A 19,338-nucleotide genomic window follows, 5' to 3' on the forward strand; every position below is an offset into this window, starting at 1 on the left:
TGACGACTAGCTCAGGAATCATGTCTCTCCTTAAACAATAGATTTTTACTGTAGAGCTGAGGGGGTGCTGCTTGCGGGAACACAAATGTTGTTATTATTATTGTATTGTTAGGATAACATATGAGCATAAAGCCCTTTCGCACTGAGGTTAAAATTTACTTCCTAGGATACAATAAATTCATTCATTTCTTTCTTTTTTTTAATAGAAAGTCAAAAAGAAATGATGATAAATAAATTTAAAAACCACAAATAGGGAGTGACATTCAAGCCCCTATTGATGGCTGTTGACTTTGGTAGAACTGTCAACTAGACATAAGGAACATTTTTGTGCTGGACCTTTTGCAGGTCTTGTGCTCCTATGACCACCAATTCCCTCTCTTCAAAGAGTTTCTCTATAATAACAAATAGCTAGTGTAAGAATTATTGAATAACTGTCTTGTAAAGACAACTGTAGTCTTCTTCACCATTATAAAATATGACTGGACACTTAAAGTGCTATGCTTCTGATTTTAAAAAAACAACTATAGCCTATTGTACAACCTTTCTTTTGGATTTATTCTTTTTTGCAAGTGAAATGATTAAAATTACAATTCTCTTAATTGGCCTCAAACATTGCAGTGCTTCTTTCCCAGAAAAATCAATGCAAAAAAACCCTTTCTTCTCCTGTTAATTGCTACCACCTGCCTTCTAGAGGTGCCTGAATAATTATTATTATTTTTTGGTGGTCTTAATATTTACCTGATTCTGAGCAATAGTAGGTTACTTTGCCACTTACTTACTTCTCATTCTCCTAATGTCATCCAGAATTTTCTTGCTGAATCAACTTGAGCTCTCAACTTTCTTTTCAGTCATCTCAACTCTGTTGCTGATCTGTCAGGCTTAGGGATTCAGCTCTGTTGCACAAACGCACACTTCAAAGATGTTTCAGAATTCGCACTTCAAAATTAAAATATACATTTTCTTTTCAATGACTGAGCCATGAAACAGAATCACATGGGATACGGAAGTGGAAGAGTAGAACAGAAAAAAAACTACAACATAGAAGCAAGCACTTCCCAGGGAATTAACTTTCTCAAACATGTGTTTCCCAGAGCTCACAAAACACTAATTTCTGTGTTGTTGGTATTGTTTCTTTGTTCTACTCTGCCACTTCCTCATCCCACATGATTCCATTTCACACCTCAGTCACCAAATAAGAAAATGTGTATTTTAGGTTAGATTTTAACTTTAAGCACATTTTTGAAGTGAGCCCTTAGTACTTAAAATGCTAGCACCGGGGTTTTAGCTAAAAGCTGAGTGATAGGATATGAAAAGCTCCTTAAAATCAGAAAAACAAGGGTAAATACATCACCTGGAGACAGACTATAGCTCCTTCCATAGAGCAGGGAACTAGAGTCCTGTAGGGACCAATGGAACCTCAGCACCTGAGCTTCCTGTTGTCAGATGTGGGAAGGTTCCATATTTCAGAAGTTGCACAATTGTAAGGCTGTTCTGATGGGGGTGATATGTCCCACTGCTGTGTTGATGGGTGGCTGATTTCAAATGATTCCATCTGTTCCTGCCTATCAGGGTCTTTCCCTTCCAGCCATCACCTGAAGGTGGTGATGTTCACTCTCTATTTTGAGCGGTTCCAGAGCCATTTTGGGATGAGAGCGTTGTGTAAGAGGACGGGTGGGGAGCGAATGGGTGGGGAGAGGAGAGTAGGCGAAATTTATGTGACCTTATGAGAGTCACTCCAACCCAGAGAATCCCCGGGTGATTGGCTGGCTGCTGTCAGCTGGCGGTCCGGGAACACAGGAGCGAGAGGGTGTTTTTCTTCTCAAATGCTCCCCATAGTGTGATCACTTTTCCTTCTTTTCTCCCATTTGAAGCTGAGAAGAGAACGTTTTCTTATTTCTAGGAACAGAAAAACCCACTTTGCAAGTACGCATTTGAATCTTTCACTTTGGATTTTTGGATTAAGGTTAGTAGATTCCCCCCGCCCCCTCCCCAAATAGTTAAGTGCCTGAAGCTTTTACTTCTTGTTCTATTAAAAAAAATATTCAATGATACTTGAAAAGATAGTAAGGCAGGCTTTATAAAGGACCATTGCAATAGGTATAAGGACCACTGCAATGGGATTTTATAGTGGGGAAGAGAGATTGGGTTCAGCTCCAACTACAGTATGAGCAAGTGGGAATTTATAACCAAGGAACAGTGTGGGGGTAAGTGGATGGAAAGTTACTAGGAGGAACCATCAGGGCTAAGGGGGGGTTCTGGCTAAACCAACCTAACAGGATTCTTGCTGAAGACAGGCCGGAATGATCAGACATCACTGGCAGATGGTGGAGAGACCGGATCAGATATCAAGGGTGATAAGATATCAAGGGTGGGAGTGTACTGGTTAGACTGACTTAGCAGGGTTCTTGCTTAAAGTAGATTTTACAAGGAAGTACACAGATGGGTCTAGAAGAAGGTTCAAGAGCCTGACAAACATTTGGTTAAGCCAAGTCCTTGTTTCGTAGTGAGAGACTTCTAACCAGGAGCTGAGGAGAAAAGAGGTTCTGGTATATAAGGTAAAATTCAGGGGGTCTGTGGTGGGAATGGGGAGACGCAGGCAATAACAAAGTAAATATTTCAAAACACTTTCTGTAAATATGTTCTATAACTTCACTGAGCACCCAGTTCTTCTTTATCCCAACTTCTCACCAGTGCGGGTCTTGAATTCTAAAAGGTTAAGTCTAATAAGTCTTAAGAATCTAATTTGAAGTATGGTAGACAGCATTGGAAGTATGAAGACCTCACCCAAGCCATCTGGGAGCCTGGCAAATCCCTACTGTAACATTTGGAATTTTTCATCAGACTTAAAACTCTTGTTCAGATAGTTCAATAAACCCTAATTAAGCCCTCAGAAAATGGTAAGCCCTTTGCTAGCATTGAGGATTACAGAGAGGGGTAAAAATCTCTGTTTTTGTGGAGTTTAGAGTCAAGCATGAGAAATAAATACATGAATGAGGCAGGCAGTAATAAAGTCTATACAAAGTAAAGAAATAGGACAGAGCTTGGAGTGATTTATTCTCATGGAGAGAAGGAATTGTCAGGGAAATATTTCTAGAACTGATAATGCCTGACCTGAGTTTTGAAGGATGAACAGGATTTTGACAGACAAACAAGAGAGAAGCAGGCCCATCCAACTGGAAGGAACATATACTACACTCCTCTGCTGGCTGCATATTGGACCTTTGAGGCCCGGAGTGATTTAGGGAAAGAAGTTTAGAGCCTGCTGGGGCTTTCCACATCTGCTTGTGGATCTAGGAGAGTCTGGAGAGTTCAGGGTAAGAAGTGGGTTCTAAATCCTCCAGAAATCTCTTGTGTAACCAAGTTTGGAAAGCAGTTATTGGAATCCTGTCTTACTCCGGAAGTTCCACTTTTGGTCTCTGAAATCCCTATTTTTTTGAATAGCATTGGGTGCTGAGCACTGTTGCTCCTTTCTTAGGGATTGGAAGCTAGGTGGCCTCTGGGCAGATGTCTGGTGATAAGGGCTGGTCCAAGCCTGAGACGTTGCAGGGACAAACCAGTATCCATCCAGGGGACTAGAAGAATACATGCTTTTAAACTTTTAGAGAGAGAACGAAGAAGCATCAGCAGTCCTGGTCTGTCATGTAGCATTGTGGAAACGTGCTTGGTTCTTTTGGGAAGGTTATCCAGTGCTTCCAATGGGCTTTCAGTGAAGTTCAGAGCCCTCAGAGTGTAGGATGAGTCCACTGAATATGGAGGCTGTTTCTTCGAGAGAATTCTTTGTGATCCTGTGTACTAGTATTTGGTGGACTGTTTGGTATTACCTTGGTCAACTAGTCCACCGGTGTTGACTGAGAATTCAGAGAAACCCTCATAGTCCTGTTACAAAATTCCAGGTCACACAGAAGTGTATCTGTGCAAAGTGACAGTTCAGCTGGGTGGGCAATTGAGCTTAGGATATTCAGTTTTACAAAAGATTCTCTAGGATAGGATCTTCATTTTTCCCCAAACATGTTTCTATTGTTAGCAGCAACATTATATTAGGTGGTCCTACACAGACTATTATTTGATTATATGCTTTGGTATTTTATTGAGCATTGATTTAAGGTATTAGTAAATCTGTTCTTGACTATATTCTTCTCAAATTGTTCAATGTTGCTTCCATAAAGATTTATACAATAAGTTCTCCTCAAAAATTATAAAGAGATCCTGAAAAACTGATATTCTTCTTTGTTTGTTTAATTGGGGAATATTGGGGAAGAGTGTATTTCTCCAGGGCCCATCAGTCCAAGTTGTTGTCCTTCAGTCTAGTTGTGGAGGGCACAGCTCAGCTCCAAGTCCAGTTGCTGTTTTCAATCTTAATTGCAGGGGGTGCAGCCCACCATCCCATGTGAGAATTGAACCAGCAAACTTGTTGTTAAGAGCTCGCGCTCTAACCAACTGAGCCATCTGGCCACCCCTCTGGCAGCTCAGTGGCAGCTCGTTGTCTTCAATCTAGTTGTGGAGGGTGTAGCTCACTGGCCCATGTGGGAATCGAACTGGCAACCCTGTAATTCAGAGCTCATGCTCTAACCAACTGAACCATCCCGCTGTCCCACTGATATTCTTCTTTTTATTAGTTAATGAGAGCAGTGTAACCCAGGATGTTTTACATTTTGCCTTAGCTAACATGAAGCTCAGAGATAAGTCCTAACTTAATGTAGTTGATTTGTAGGTTCTTGGAACTGTGGCAAAATGACATTTAATGAAACCAATTTTACCATAGGCCAACTGATGTAAACAAGAGTTAAGTTCCTACAGCATTTCATCAGCAAAATGAAACAACTTTGAATGAAACGTTATTTGAAGACCTGCTGTATTCTTATTAATTTAGTCATTCTAGTTTTCTGTTATGTCTCATCCTCTCTTGTCTTTTACAAAATCTTCCTATTATATAGATGTTTTTCATTATAAGTGATTTCAAATCCATTTTTAGAAACAGTGGGGGTGTAGAAAATAAGTATGTGCAATGAAACCATAACATTTTATTAAATGGTATTGTCTTATTTTCTAATGAAACATATATGTGGAAACTCTTTGTACTAAGCACAATTGAAGGCTCTGATTGTGGCTGTTATTCACTTGGAAGTATTATTGACAGGAAAGCACTCTCATTCCTACTGGAATGCCTGTGTGGGCATTTTTCTGTTAAACCCTCCTAGATTAACTCGCTCATCTCCAGACACTCTTATCGAGTCTAAGCACCCCTAAGCACTCATGTATATGTGTCTGGGTAACCATAACTGTCATTAGTTATGTATTTCATAGAACGTAGAAATTTAGAGCTGGAAGGAACGTAATCACCCAAATCCCATTTAGCTAAAGTGATAGATGGGCATTTTGCAACCACTAAAAGATTACAACAGAAGTTAGTGCGCTGTAGGTTATTGCATGGGCTCTATGGGACCCTCTTCCAAATGTGTATACTGGGCCTAGGAGACTCTGGGTGGTGTTTGCCTTGTTCTTCCTTGAATGGCAAACAGAAACTTGGCTTTGGGACTTTCTTCTTGAAAATAAATTTTCATCTAGTTATTTGTTTCTGGTTTTTATTTATACGCTACTGTCTTTTCTGGAAGGACTGGGCCTTGAGGGCAGGGGCCATGTCTCAGTCATCTTTCTATCTCTGGCACTAGGTCACATCCCGGTACAAAACAAACACAATAAAAATTGACTGAGTGAATGAATGAATGGCATACTGTTTCTTTGGTAGGACTGTATATTCACTGAAGGGAAGTCCTACTCCTGCCATTTATTTTCTGCCTTGCAAGATGAACTGCTCAAGAAAACACAATGGTCAGTGACTGACAAAAACAGAAGATACAGCCAAGACAGTGATCAAAGCGTCATGTTATGAGGTTGGCAAACAGCTTTAGTAGCTGCTGTCACTATCACTGCCAATCAGATAGCTGCTCAGGCAGGGCCAGGTTAGAGGGAAGAGCATGCAGTGATGAAAGAATTAGAAAGATGTAGCGAAGGGTTTGCTGTCTGATGACAGAAATAAGGGAGCTGAGGAAGATGCCAAAGTTATGAGTAGTTTTGTGTCTGGGACTCTGGTAATGTTGTATCTGGAGACTGGGGAAGCCTAGAGGAAGAAAAATTGAGAGGAAAAATAAAATCATTTGTGAGCAATTTTACAGAGTTGTCAGGGGCCCAGGTTCCATCCACTTCCCTGGGGTGCGGCCCTTATCTGTGTGGTCCCAAATAGCTGCTGGTGTTCTGGCTGTCACAGTGGAGTCAGACACGGAATGGAGGAAGGGCAAGCCGGAGGAAGAAAAAGGTCATGGGTAAAGACTAAATTGTAAAGAGGCTTCCTGGGAGTCACACATTTGTGCTTAAATCTTATTGGCCAGAACTTTGTCACGTGGCTGTATCTAGCTACAAGGAAGTTTAGGAAATGCAGTGTTATAGTTAAACACGTGCACTAAATAAAATTGGGTTGTCTTTTACTATGGAAAAGATGAGGCTGAATACTGAGGGTCCACTAAAAGTATGTCACACAAAGCTAGATGTGGAACTCGGTCTCAGACTCCTAATCCAGTGCTCTTTTAACTCTACTACACAACTGATGATGGGAACTCTATTTTGTGGAGGCAGAATGGGGGACAGAGACATGCCTGAGGCTTAGTGGTCAATGTCTTTGTTCTGTCATTTAGTGTTATCTTGGATATAACATATAATTTCTCTGAATCCTTGCTTCTAAGTCTGTAAAATGGTTTGTTGGATAAAATGATCTCTGAATTTCTATCAGCTAAAATATCTTATGGTTTTTAAAAAATGATGGTAGTTAAAACTGAGAGAGCAATTGAACACATCAAAGGAGTCTTTGCAGTCCTCTAATTAATGGCCATTCTGGTTTGAGAGCCATTGTGGAGCCCCATGATTAGGCTGAATTATAAATACACCTCTTCTCTTCACAGATAATTTACCCAAATGGGGTCTAAGGTGGTTGTCTACTCAACAATTATTTCTCCATTTTTTCCTTGTTAGCAGAATCCCATTTTTATTTGAATGTTGGTCAGAAATCCTGTGGTAACTTGATTTTAAAGATGGCTGCCGTGAATTCCTTCCCCCTGTTTAAACACATGCTACTCCCCCTATTGAGAAGTGGAGTCTCTAGAATCTGGGTTGGATTGATTTGACCCATAAAATATGGCAGAAGAATTTGACACAGTAGAATATGGCTAGTTCTAGGCTTAACATTAAAGAGGGCTGGCAGTTTCTTCTTCTTGTCTTCTGTAGCTGCCATGTAAGAGGCTATTCTGATAGAGAGAGAGGCCATGTGGAAGAGTCCCCAAGGACAGATGACCAGATGTGTGAGCACGGAAGCCATCTTGGAAAACATCGCAGCCCAGTGGAGCCTTCAGAAGACTTGAACCCCAGTCATTATCTGACTGTGGCCACATGAGAGCCCCCAGAAATGCCTAACCGAGTCCAGTCAACTCACAAAACTGTAAGAGATAACAGAAAAATTGCTGTTTTAAACTACTACATTTTTGGATGGTTGGTTATGTAATAAGAGATAACCAGAACAAATGTACTCAGGAAATGGCTTCTTCTCAGTTCTAGGAGGCAACTCATGATTGGTTTAAGTCAACTTTGGTAACTCAATTTCCCCCCCAAGTATTTTAGTGGGATACATATGACCATTTTCAGTCGATGAATGGCTGGATGGCTTTTTCTTATAGATAAAAAAACACTTATGGGGGGAAATGTGTGTGTGTTTTCAGTCTGATATTGTTGTGTCTGCATTTGACTTCTGGAACTATGGCAGCTATATTGTGACCATAAGTGGGTAGCTCTAAGGATCCAGCCAGTAAGCTAAAGATGACAGAACAAAAAAGATGGAGGAATTTGTGTCCTGAAATCAATCTCCAAACCTCCCAAACTCTAGACTTCCTGTTACATAATATAATAAACCTTTTTGTTTAAATCAGTTTGAATTGGGTTTCTATTACTTATAGCTCAAATCATCCTAATTGATAGAGTGGGAAAAGGAATCTCTGTACTACTCCCTTCCATTGATGGAGAAAGAAGAAATTGAAATTACAAAGACTCTTCTCTTTCTTTTATGCTATTCAACTATGGGCCTCAGAGTACATAGACCTTTTCTGGAAGCCTTGGATATACGAAGGTAACAGCTGAGTTGTGAGTGAGACCTACGTTGATTTGCATAATTAAATGAAAGGAATTAAATTTTGAGAGAAGAAGGTCAGAGAACACAGAATCAAAGAGGGAGAATGAGAGTCTTGGGCTGGATGTGTAGCAGACTCTGGATAGACTTATACCCTTGGCTCTGAAAGCTCCTAGCCCTGGGAAGGAGTCACAACCAGAGAAGGGTCAGAGTGGGTTTGTCTATAATCCAGTAGCAGGAGCAGGAGCAAACACTTTCCTTCTTACTTGGGTCTAAGGGTGCATAGTGTATACTGATACATAGAGTTAGAATGAAAATCTCACCTGATTTCCTTTCACTTTCACCCCTGCCCCAGAGGTACCCACTCACTATCAATAGTTGGATATGTATCCTTCTGTGATGGTGAATTTTATGTGTCAACTTGGCTGGGCCATGGTACCCAAGATATTTAGTCAAATATTATTCTAGATATTTTCTGTGAAGGTGTTTTTGGATGAAATTAACTTTACATTGGTAGATTTTGAGTAAAGTAGATTACTCTCCCTACTTGGATGGATGGGCCTCACCCAATCAGTTGAAGGCCTTAATAGAACAAAGAGTGCCCTTCCCAGAGAAAGAAGGAATTCTGCCATCAGATTGCCTTTGGACTGGAAATGAACTCTTTCCTATGTCTCCATCCTGCCACCTTGCCCCATCAGATTTTGGATTCACCAATCCTCCACAATAGCATGAGCCAATTCCTTAAAATCAATCTCCATCTCTCTATATACACACATCTTGTTAATTATGTTTCTCTGGAGAATCCTGACTAATAAGCCTTCCCATCATTTTCCTGCACATTTTCAAATGTACATACTCAAACAAAAACACACACACATGCACACACACACACATACACACACACACTTTCTTTTGTTTATTTGTTTTTAACTTAAATGGGATTCTATTGCCCTGCACTTTGGGTCTTCTTTCCATGAAAATAGCTATGTTTTAAGTGATATAATGCAATGAAGTGTTCAGCACTGTACTTGGCAAAGTTAGCACTCGATAAATGTTAATGCATTGGTGCATGGAGCATGCAGGGCTATCATCAGAAAGCAAATGTTTATTATCTCCTGACCATTTAAACTTTATTCAGTGGGGGATGTTTTCCCCTTGTTCTAGAAATCCCACAACTCTTCTGATTATCCTTAGGTAATGTAAGGTCCTAAAGTCACTTTAAATTGTAAATATAGAGTCAATTCAGAAATTAAAATATCCAGGACCATGTAAGAAACAAAACTCTGAACTTGCAAATAAACCTAAAACCTCTCCTCTCATTCAGCTAAGACCTGTTGTAGGTGGGAAGTCTACTCCTGGGAAAGGTGGGTTGAGTTCAAGTTCGTTCTCCACATTCTTTCTCCATCCTATCCTTCTACCCCCCTTCTGGCATATTCTATGGTCTCTGACACATACAGGGTTGAAACAGGGGAGAATAAGTAACCACAAAGGGGCAGGAAAGTTATTTCATAGTTGGGTGATTTTGTGCTATCTGAATCTGGCAGCTTGTAAATGGACTCTTTTTCTTATCGATGTTTGCATGGGTTCTTTTGGGATATCCCGAGTCACTAGGGACGTCCCACCTGTATTTCCCTTGACAAGAATGATGAACTGGCTTCCAACTGGCTGCTTTTCCATTATGCGGCCCCCGAAACACATTGCTACCTTCAGCTTCTCTCTGCTGAGGCCTGTCCACCCTCTTAGTTGGCCCAATTGGACAGGCCCCACAGAAGATATTAGGCTTGTTTGTTCTCCCCAACAGCCCGCATCTGACCCATGGAAATCGTTCAAGCCTTTCTACTTCCATAAACTCTGGCAGTACAGGTCACCCCCAACACAGTTTCTGTAAGGGTTTTGTTTTTGTATTCATTCAGCCCTCCTATATCTTTTGATTGAAGCATTTAATACATTTACATTGAAAGAAATTGTTGATAGGTATGTAGCTATTGCCATTTTATTATTTATAATTTTGATCATCCCCCCCCCCCCTTCTTAAAGAAGTCTCTCTAATATTCCTTATAAGACTGGTTTGGTGTTGATGAATTCCTTTAGCTTTTACTTGTCTGGGAAGCTTTTTATCTGTCCTTTGATTTTAAATGATAGCCTTGCTGGGTAGAGTACCCTGGGTTGTATGTCCTTGCTTTTCCTCATGTTGAATATTTTGTGCCAATCCCTTCTGGCCTGCAAAGTTTCTGTTGAGAAATCAGCTTACCATCTTATGGGAGCTCCCTTATAAGTTACTAATTTGCTTTCTCTTGCTGCTTTTAGAATTCTCTCTTTTAACATTTGCCATTTTAATTATAATGGGTTTTGTTGTCGGCCTGTTTGAGTTCATCTTGTTTGGGAATCTGCACTTCCTGGGCTTGTATATTTATTATCTTTGCCAGATTAGGAAAGTTTTCAGTCATTATTTCTTCAAATAAGTTCTAAATCCCTTGCTTCCTCTCTTCTTCTGTTACTCCCATGATATGAATGTTTCTATGCTTGATGTTGTCCAAGAGATCTCTTAAACTATTCTCAATTTTTGGTGTTCCAATTGGATATTTTCTGCTACCTTGTCTTCCAAATTGCTGATTTGATCCTCTGCTTCATCTAGTCTGCTGGTGATACCTTCTAGTGCATTCTTCATTTTAGTTATTGTTTTCTTCATTTCTGATGTGGTTCTTTTTATGGTTTTTATGTCCTTTTTTATGCTTGCTATCTGTATGTTGAAGTTTTCACTAAGCTCTTTGAGCTTCCTTATAACCATTGTTTTGAACTCTGTGGTAGATTGCTTGCTTCTATTTTGTTTAATTCTTTTTGTGGAGTTTTCTCCTGTTCTTTCATTTGGGATGTATTTCTTTGTTTCCTCATTTTTGCTGCCTCTCTGTGTTTGTTTGTATGTATTAGATAAATCTGCTATGTATCCCAGTCTTAGCTGGGTGGCCTTATGTAGTAGGTGCTGTGTGGGGCCCTGGCACAGTCTCCCTGGTTACCTGCTCCAGGAGTATCCCTTATGTGGGTTGGGTGTGCCCTCCTGTTATAGTTGAGCCTTGATTACTGTTGACATGTCAGTGCATAGGATTGGCCCTAAGCCTGACTGGCTGTGGGGTTTGACCATGTCTACAGTTGTGGGCTTCTGTGTGTGGGGTTTATCCCACTGAGTAGGATTCTGCCCAGTGAACTCTGATGCTTGTTGAGACCATTTTTTGTGTGTGTCACTTATGGGGCTAATTGGGTGGTGCTCTGCTGAGGTTTGAAGCTAACCTCCAAGTTTGTTGGTTCTGCATGTTCTTGGGAGGGACTCTGGTGCAGGCCAAGGTCATCCACTGCTTGTGACTGGCCAGGGACTACCGATAGAAGCTACAAAGCAATCCACAGATTTTTGCTGCCTGTGCTAAAGTTTGAGGCACATGGGAAAGGCCATGCTGCGAACCGAGGATGGCTACCACCAGTTCCAGGCCTGGCGTAGCTCTGCAAAAAGCCAGGACACCCTGAGGCCTGCTGCCAAATGTTGGCTACTTTAAATTTCCGCCACTCATCTATCCGGAGAAATCCAAAACTCCAATTCAAAAATCTGTATGCACTCCTATGTTTATTGCAGCACGATACACAATTGACAAGACATGGAAACGACCGAAATGCCCATCGGTAGATGACTGGATTAAGAAACTGTGGTACATTTATGCAATGGAGTATTTTGCAGCCATAAAGAAAAAAGAAATCTTACCATTTGCAACAACATGGATAGATCTAGAGAACATTATGTTACGCGAAATAAGTCAGAAAGAGAAAGACAAGTACCATATGATCTCACTTATATGCGGAATCTAAAGAAAAGAATAAGTGAATGAACTAATCAGAAACAGTTCTGGGGACAAAGAGGAAAAACTGAGGGTTGTTAGATAGGCGAGGGGGGGGTGGGGATAAGGGGAAAGGTGAGGGGATTAGAAAACAGTCGGTAACCACAAAATGGCCTCAGGGTTTTTGAAAAATATTTTGGGGAACGTAATCAATAATGTTGTAAAGATTTTGTAGGGTATCTGATGGACACGTGTCCCATTTGGGAGACCACCTCAGGGAAGATGTAGATGCTTGATCAATGTACTGTACACCTGAAGCTGAACAATAATGAATGCCAACTATAATTTTATATATATAATGTGATGGCTGGGTGTTATGTTGGAGGGATAGTGGAAGGGGGGATGGGGGGAGGAGGGTCCACAGTGTGAGGGATATAAATGATGAACGTCTAAGTATTACCTTGTCTTGTGCACCTGAAACTAATAAAAAAAAAATAAAGTTCCACAACTGATAAAACCTCGGGTGATATGTAGTTGGGTGAGGCAGGGTCTCAGAGAGTCATTAGAGTGGGAAGAGCTGTGATCACCAGGTTAATGTAGACTCTCATTTGGTGCCAGTGCTGAGTCTGGAGCTACTCAGCGAAAATCTCAGAGCACACTGAGGCCAGTCGCCACCCACCTGGGGCCCGTGGACTCTGATAGCTTTCCAAGAAAGAATGCAATGTGAGTGGGGCTAGCTGCTCGGGAGGAAGTGTCTATATGTGTTGTGGGTGTTCAGTGGGGCAGGGTCCCAGCAGAGATCACCAGGCCTATCATTCAGATTTGGCTGTGTGGGAGAGGGCTCAACACAGGAAGATAGCACCTGCCACCCAGCTGCTTGGGAGGAGAACTCCACAGTGAAAATGGTGACTGTCTCCAGCTCTTGCTCTGAAGCCACACACCTCAATCTGTCCCCGGTATGCCTCTGACACCCCGTTGTCACCATCCCTATGCTGGAGTCCAAGATTAATCTGTGAGTGGGCCGTTTAAGAGGATATCTGGATTCCCACATCCTTCCTGCCCACCTGGATGGTTGGAATCCCCACTATTTTTTCACAGCCAGATATTGTAGGTGTTCCTCTTCCAGGCACTAGTACTCCTGGCTGGGGAGTCTGGTGTAGGGCTGGGGTCCCTTGATTTTCCAGGGAGAACCTCTGTGGCTGAGATATCCTTCCTGATTCCCAACCACCACAAGGAGGTTTGGGGCCTGTTTCACATCTTTGCCCCTCCTACCAGTCTCAACATGGCTTCTTTTGTATATCCTTAACTAAAAAACTTCTGTTCAGCCAGACTTCAGATGGTTCTCCAGGTTGATTTTTCTATAATTTAGTTGTAATTTTAATGTGTTCACAGAAGGAAGCATGCACAATGTTTATCTACTCTGCCATCTTGGATTTTTATTTACTTTTATTTGCAATGTAGATTTAGTTCCCTTCTCTGTAACAAAACTGCTTCCTGATGTTCACTGGTAACTCTCTGATCTAGAGTCTTCAGCTGTATTCTCAACCTGGTGTTTACTGTAGTATACGATACCATTTTCCCCCTGTTTTCTCAAAGTTCACTTGAAAGCCTTTGTTTTGGCGATAATGCCCAATGTCCCTTCTTGTATGTCTCTGGCCCCTTCGTTGACAACTTCACAGACTCCCTCTCCTCTTTTGCCCCTATGATAAGTCTATTCCTGAGACTGTCTTTCACTGTCTTCTCTTCCCTCCCTTCTTTTGGAAATGAGTCCTTTATTTCTATATCCAGACCTGATCAGGCTTTAATCCAGCATTTGTTGTTTGTTCAACATCTCCACCTGGCTACCTCCTCTACGTATCCAGCACCTAGGTGTGTTCTATTTCTGTTAATGGTACCAGTGTTCTCCCGGTCACCCAGAGTTCAGCATTGTATTTGACTCTTCCCTTCTTCTTGACCTCTTGAATCTGGTAAATCACTGAGTCTTTGTGTTTCTTCTTCACATTTCTCTGTCTTTTTTCATCTGTCTTCCCACTGACTTGAGTGACCTTGTACCCCAGTTTGCTCAGGATAGTTGGGGTTTACACTCAGCACCCCATTCTGTTAGCACCTTCTTTCACTCACAAAAGTGATCCAGTTAGGGCCAGAAATTAGATAGTCACCCTACCACTTCCACAACACTAGTTCAGATCTTGAGTGGCTCTTGCAATACCTCCTAAGTGGACTCTCACTTCTAGGCTGTACTTGAATGTATGCTACTGGAAAAGACTCATATGTTTAAAGTATTTTTAAAAAAGAAGTTTACTTGTCTGCTTTAAAATCTTTGCTAACTCATCACTGCCTTTTAAATAAAGTAAATGCCCATTGGTCTTATTTAAGGCCCTCCACAATTTGGCCCCAAACTGTGTTTTCAGTCTTATTTTCTGCTTCTATCTAAAGGGAAAGAATGAATCATCAAAGTATGAGGCACATATGAACCAGCATTTCAACATGGTTGCCAGTGTGGGCATATAGAGAATATTTTAGGAACGTTCAGAATTGGGAATGAGTCCTCTTTCTGAGATAAGCCCAACTTTGGTTCCTTTCGTAGCAATGAGACAGAAATTTCAGGGCTCCAAGAGACTACTTACTCTGTTTTTATTGTCCCTTTATTCTCAGTTCAAGGAAATGTGAAGATACTATTTCTGAGTCCTCTGCCAAAGGTGGAATGCTTCCCTGTATGAACACTCTAGCACCTTAGAACCTAAGTGGTCCCGTTGGGTGAAGGGATGCCCACTGAGGGCATGCCCACAACCCACAGCTGAGTTTCATGGGAATCACCAGGCAAGTACTTCCAACAAAGGAGATGTTTTGGCCTCCTAAGGCAATTACAGATTCTGAGGTGACATCCAATCACAACTTTTTTTAAACCTCATATCATACTACCTTTTAAATTCTCTGCTGGAAACATTACCCAAGAAGCAAGTATAGTGTCAAAGTATAATTTCAGTGGACTTGGCTTTCTCCAAGAATTTTGGATACCTTTCCTTGCTGCTATGCATGACTTTTTCATATCCTTTGTGCATAGAAAGAACCACTTATAATACTTGTTTTAAATTAATAATTTATAAAATTAAAAAATTAAATCTATTTTATTAAGCTTTTAATTTTAACTTTTAAATCTTGTGTTCTGCATACAAATCTATTAAAATAAGAATAAATAACTCCACTTTTCTTAGATTAATTATTTAATTAACTCAAGTTGAAAAAAACTAGAAGTCCTGAAACAACCAGTCCTATTTACAAATCTAATTTAATTAAATTCCTTAAACACTTAAAAATGCACCAATATTTTTAATAGATTTTATTTTCTTTGATAGAACTGTGAATGCCTGAAATCTACTACATAGGGAAAATCTTGTAAATCAAGCACATCAAGTTTGCTAACATAGAAAAACAAACGATAAACATAAACAAATTCTCTGAAACATTCCAATATTATTTACTATGTTTTAAAAAAATTCTCTTAATCTTTTGAAAGCAATTCTAAAATTAAACATTTTGTTGAAATCACAAAGCTTAATAACCTGCCACAGTCCTTAATATGCTTAATTCTGTTAAAATTAAAAATAATTTAATACCAGATAACTACCAATTGTCCCAATGATATAAAAACTTTTTCTGAATTTAACACAAAATTGTTACTACTATGGGTTTGATTTATTATATTTATATTTCATGATAACCTTTCCCAATCTGGAAAACACACTTGCCCATTAGAATATTCACTTTAGTGGGTGAGCTGAGGTTGGTTATTGAATTGACAAGTCATGGCCAGAATGTCATCAGATGTAGGAGATAGGATGTGGGGCTTTAGGGCTACTTGCTTCTGTGATGATTCTTTATCACCAAGCGACGTCTTAGCTAATTTTCCAAGTTTCTATGGCAAGGGGAGAACTCCAAATCCACACTTTGACCCAATATTGTTCTGTGATGTGAGTCTTCACCTCTGTCCGGATTGCAGTTAACTTTATTCATTACTTTTCTTTACTACTCTGTTTAAATCAGCATCCTTTTAAAAGTGTCTAGGGAAACACTGTCCAATAGAAATATGATGTAAGCCACAAATGTGAGACATACATTAAAAATTTCTGATAACAACATTAAAAAATAGACAAGTGAAATGAATTTTAATAGTATACAAGGTGTGATCAAGAGATACAGTGAATGTTTAAATTAAAAAAGTTTATTACAGTAAAAGACATATTAATCTCCCTCAAAAATACACCCTCTTGCTTCCAATACACTTATCCCATTGTTTGTGTCACTTTCTGAAGCAGTTCTGGAAGTCCGCTTTCATGGGTGTCTTTACTTCATTCTCCGTCATGACAGTGCTCTGTGTCACACATTGCTTCCGCTAGGGCAATTTCTGTCAAATAAAAACATTACAGTGTGTCCTCATCCACCTTATTCACCAGATCTGACACCGCGTAACTTCTGGCTCTTTCCCAAAGTCAAAATGACCATGAAAGGAAAATGTTTGAATTGACTCAGTACATCGAGGCAGCCACGACAGCGTAACTAAAGACACTCACAAAAGAGGACTTCCAGAACTGCTTCAGAAAGTGGCAAGAATGATGAGAAAAGTGAGTTCAAAGTGAGGGAGAGTATTTTGAGGGGAATTAATGGCAATGTTTCTTTGCTGTCTTAAACTTTTTATTTATTTATTGTTTTTAACAGCTTCTTATTAGTTTCAGGTGTACAAAACAATGTAATAGTTAAACATTTATCATTTATATCCCTCACACAGTGATAAACCCCCACCCCCCAACACCCCTCTGACATCGCATTCAGCTATGTAATAAACTTTTTAACATTTAAACATTCACTGTATTTTTTTGATCACACCTCATATTTTATTTAACTAACTATATCCACAATAGTATTTCAATGTGTGATCAATATGTAAATTATTGTGTTCCAAATCACTTTTTACTTTACTACCAAAGTCAAGAGCAGTTAAATTAGGATTAAGGTAGAGGCTGAGTGGCTGTCAGCAGAGTATGTTTCAGAATATATTTTAATAGAAAATCTAGAGATTGCTTCTAGGATCTGTGTGACTAGACATTTTTTCTCTCCTTTAGAAGATTAAGCATCCTTAAGGTAGAAACCATTGCCTGCCAACACCTGCTTCATTAGCTATTGAACTCTAAGTAAATATGTTTTGAATGACTGAATGAATGAAAGACAGAATGGCTTTACTCTTTCAGAGTTGACCTCATCAGGCCTGAGAGTAAGGATGCCTAAGGATAGGAAACTTTCCACATTACTAGTGCATTTGGGACTTGGGACGTGTGTCTCTACCAAGGTTGTAGGTTCAAATTCTGAGTCTTAAGGATAGCCTGGGAAGGAGGTCTCCTTCAGCTCATAGATATCTCAAATACCACATTCTACTCACTGAAGAAAAGAATCATTGAAGACTGTAGGAACCACTCAGATGATAGGTACAAAACAGCGAATCCATTTTGGGGGCTAGTGAACATTGAGAAGGTAGACAGTTTACCATAATATGTTATTGAATGTGAACTAAAGAATAGTCAGTGTACTAGCTCTTTGGCCTAGTAAATTCATTTCTGGGAAGTGGCATAGGGAAATATAAGAAAAGTCTGTATTAGTTAGCTTTTGCTGTATAACCAACCTCTCCAAAACAAAGTGGCTTGAAATAATAACCATATATTTGGGTCATGATTCTGTGGATCACTAGGTGTTTCTTTTTGTTTGGGCCAGCTCTGCTGATTTCAGCAAGGCTTGCTCTAATCTGTGTTCAATTGGTGAGTTGACTGCTGGCTGTGTGACCTAGGGTGTCTGTTGGTTGGTAGGCCTGATGAAGGGATGGGAGCAACTGGGCCATGTGTCTCATCATCTAATAAGCTAGCCTGGGTTTGCTGATATGGAAACCCAGGAAAGCAAGGGGGAAAGCTCTAATGTTCAAGCACTTGCATGCATCAGGGTTGCTAGTAATAGTCTATCTGCCAAGCAAGTCACATGGCTGAGCTTAGAGTCAGAGCAAGAGGGTGGGCACTCAAAGTTCCACGGCAAGAAGGTAAGGGGAAGAACTGCTGACCTTTTTGCAAAATCTATCTACACAAGCAATCAAAACATATGCATTAGGATATTCATTACAGTGGTTTTTATAGCATAGCAATACATAAACGTAATTCAAATGTCCTACAAAAGCAATACAAAATTATGACACACTGGGTAACTGTATTTGGTAACTGTATGCAGTAACATAAAAAATGCTTCTGATATGCTGTTAAATGGAAAAAGGATACACGATTTTATGAACCCCATGATAACAACTATATAATAAACACTAATTCAAATAAAATTGTTAGAAAGGAGTAGAGAAAAATTTTAATAATTGTGGGTATTGAGGAATGACATCATGAGTCAGTCTTCTCTTCATTAATCAAAACTTCTGAAATATTATAAGGCATGTTTATATATAAAATTTACTTAAAATCATATTCAAAATCAACTTTCAATGTTCCATGTTTATTAAGAAGAAATAATTCTGTACATCTTCAAATCATTTAACATGTCATATTACAGAAATTCAGAAAATGTGGTTCAGTAACATTTCCTCTTGGTAGAAAGGAAAATTTTTATAATTTCTTCTTATGAAAGAGTAATATAAGACTACAAGAGCAAGAAGTAATTTAAAAATGTTCAGGGACCATTTTCTTCTTTAGAATTAAGGATTATTTTAATTTTGCATTGTTGCCTTTTCTCTTTACTTTCCTTTTTAGTTTTATCATTTTAGGATTCCCTATTTTTAATTTTCATATAGAGATTTCTTTAATTGATCATTATAACTAAGCATAAAGTCATAAGTTACAAAGTCATATTTTGCTGGATCCTAGAGTTTTAAATTATTCATTCCACTTACTGTTTTTAGATTAGTTTATTTGAAAATTTCCAGTTTATTGTTGTTTTTTATTTTGTATGAATAAGACGGCAGAAAAAAGGAAGGGCATTATAAAATGGATCTCTAAGTTTGTTGATTTTAAAGTTTATATTGCTTGATGCTCTTGTGTCTGTATCAGACATCAATTTCTCCCAGAAGTTCTTGATTTTGTCTTCTATAAATCTTGATGTACTCAATGTATTCCAGCAAACCCTCACCGTTTCTTCTTGGACCTTAACTTCTTAACTAAAGCCATTTATTGATATACTACGTTTTTTCAGTGAGATAGAAAATCAATAAATTAAAGATTAGTTCAGCGTGTCAGCTTTTCCTAAGCATTCTGGGACTCACTTACTACTTTGGTCGACATGGAGGCCAGGTGGCAGCCTCACACAGAAATAATG

The 19,338-nt window shown here is 39.5% G+C and overlaps 1 long non-coding RNA gene across 1 annotated transcript in view; it reads left to right on the plus strand.

Moving 5' to 3' along the window:
• The first annotated feature begins 1,779 nt into the window (after nt 1-1,779).
• Nucleotides 1,780-19,338, plus strand: part of LOC308509800 — a 59,625-nt gene continuing 42,066 nt past the window's right edge. Inside the window, exons 1-2 of the long non-coding RNA XR_013995256.1 lie at nt 1,780-1,963; nt 7,276-7,486. This is a non-coding gene — a long non-coding RNA (uncharacterized lncRNA). The remainder of the gene's footprint in view (nt 1,964-7,275; nt 7,487-19,338) is intronic.

The sequence above is a fragment of the Rhinolophus hipposideros genome (genome assembly GCF_964194185.1).
Source record: "Rhinolophus hipposideros genome assembly, chromosome: 17".
NCBI classification, from domain to species: Eukaryota; Metazoa; Chordata; class Mammalia; order Chiroptera; family Rhinolophidae; genus Rhinolophus; species Rhinolophus hipposideros.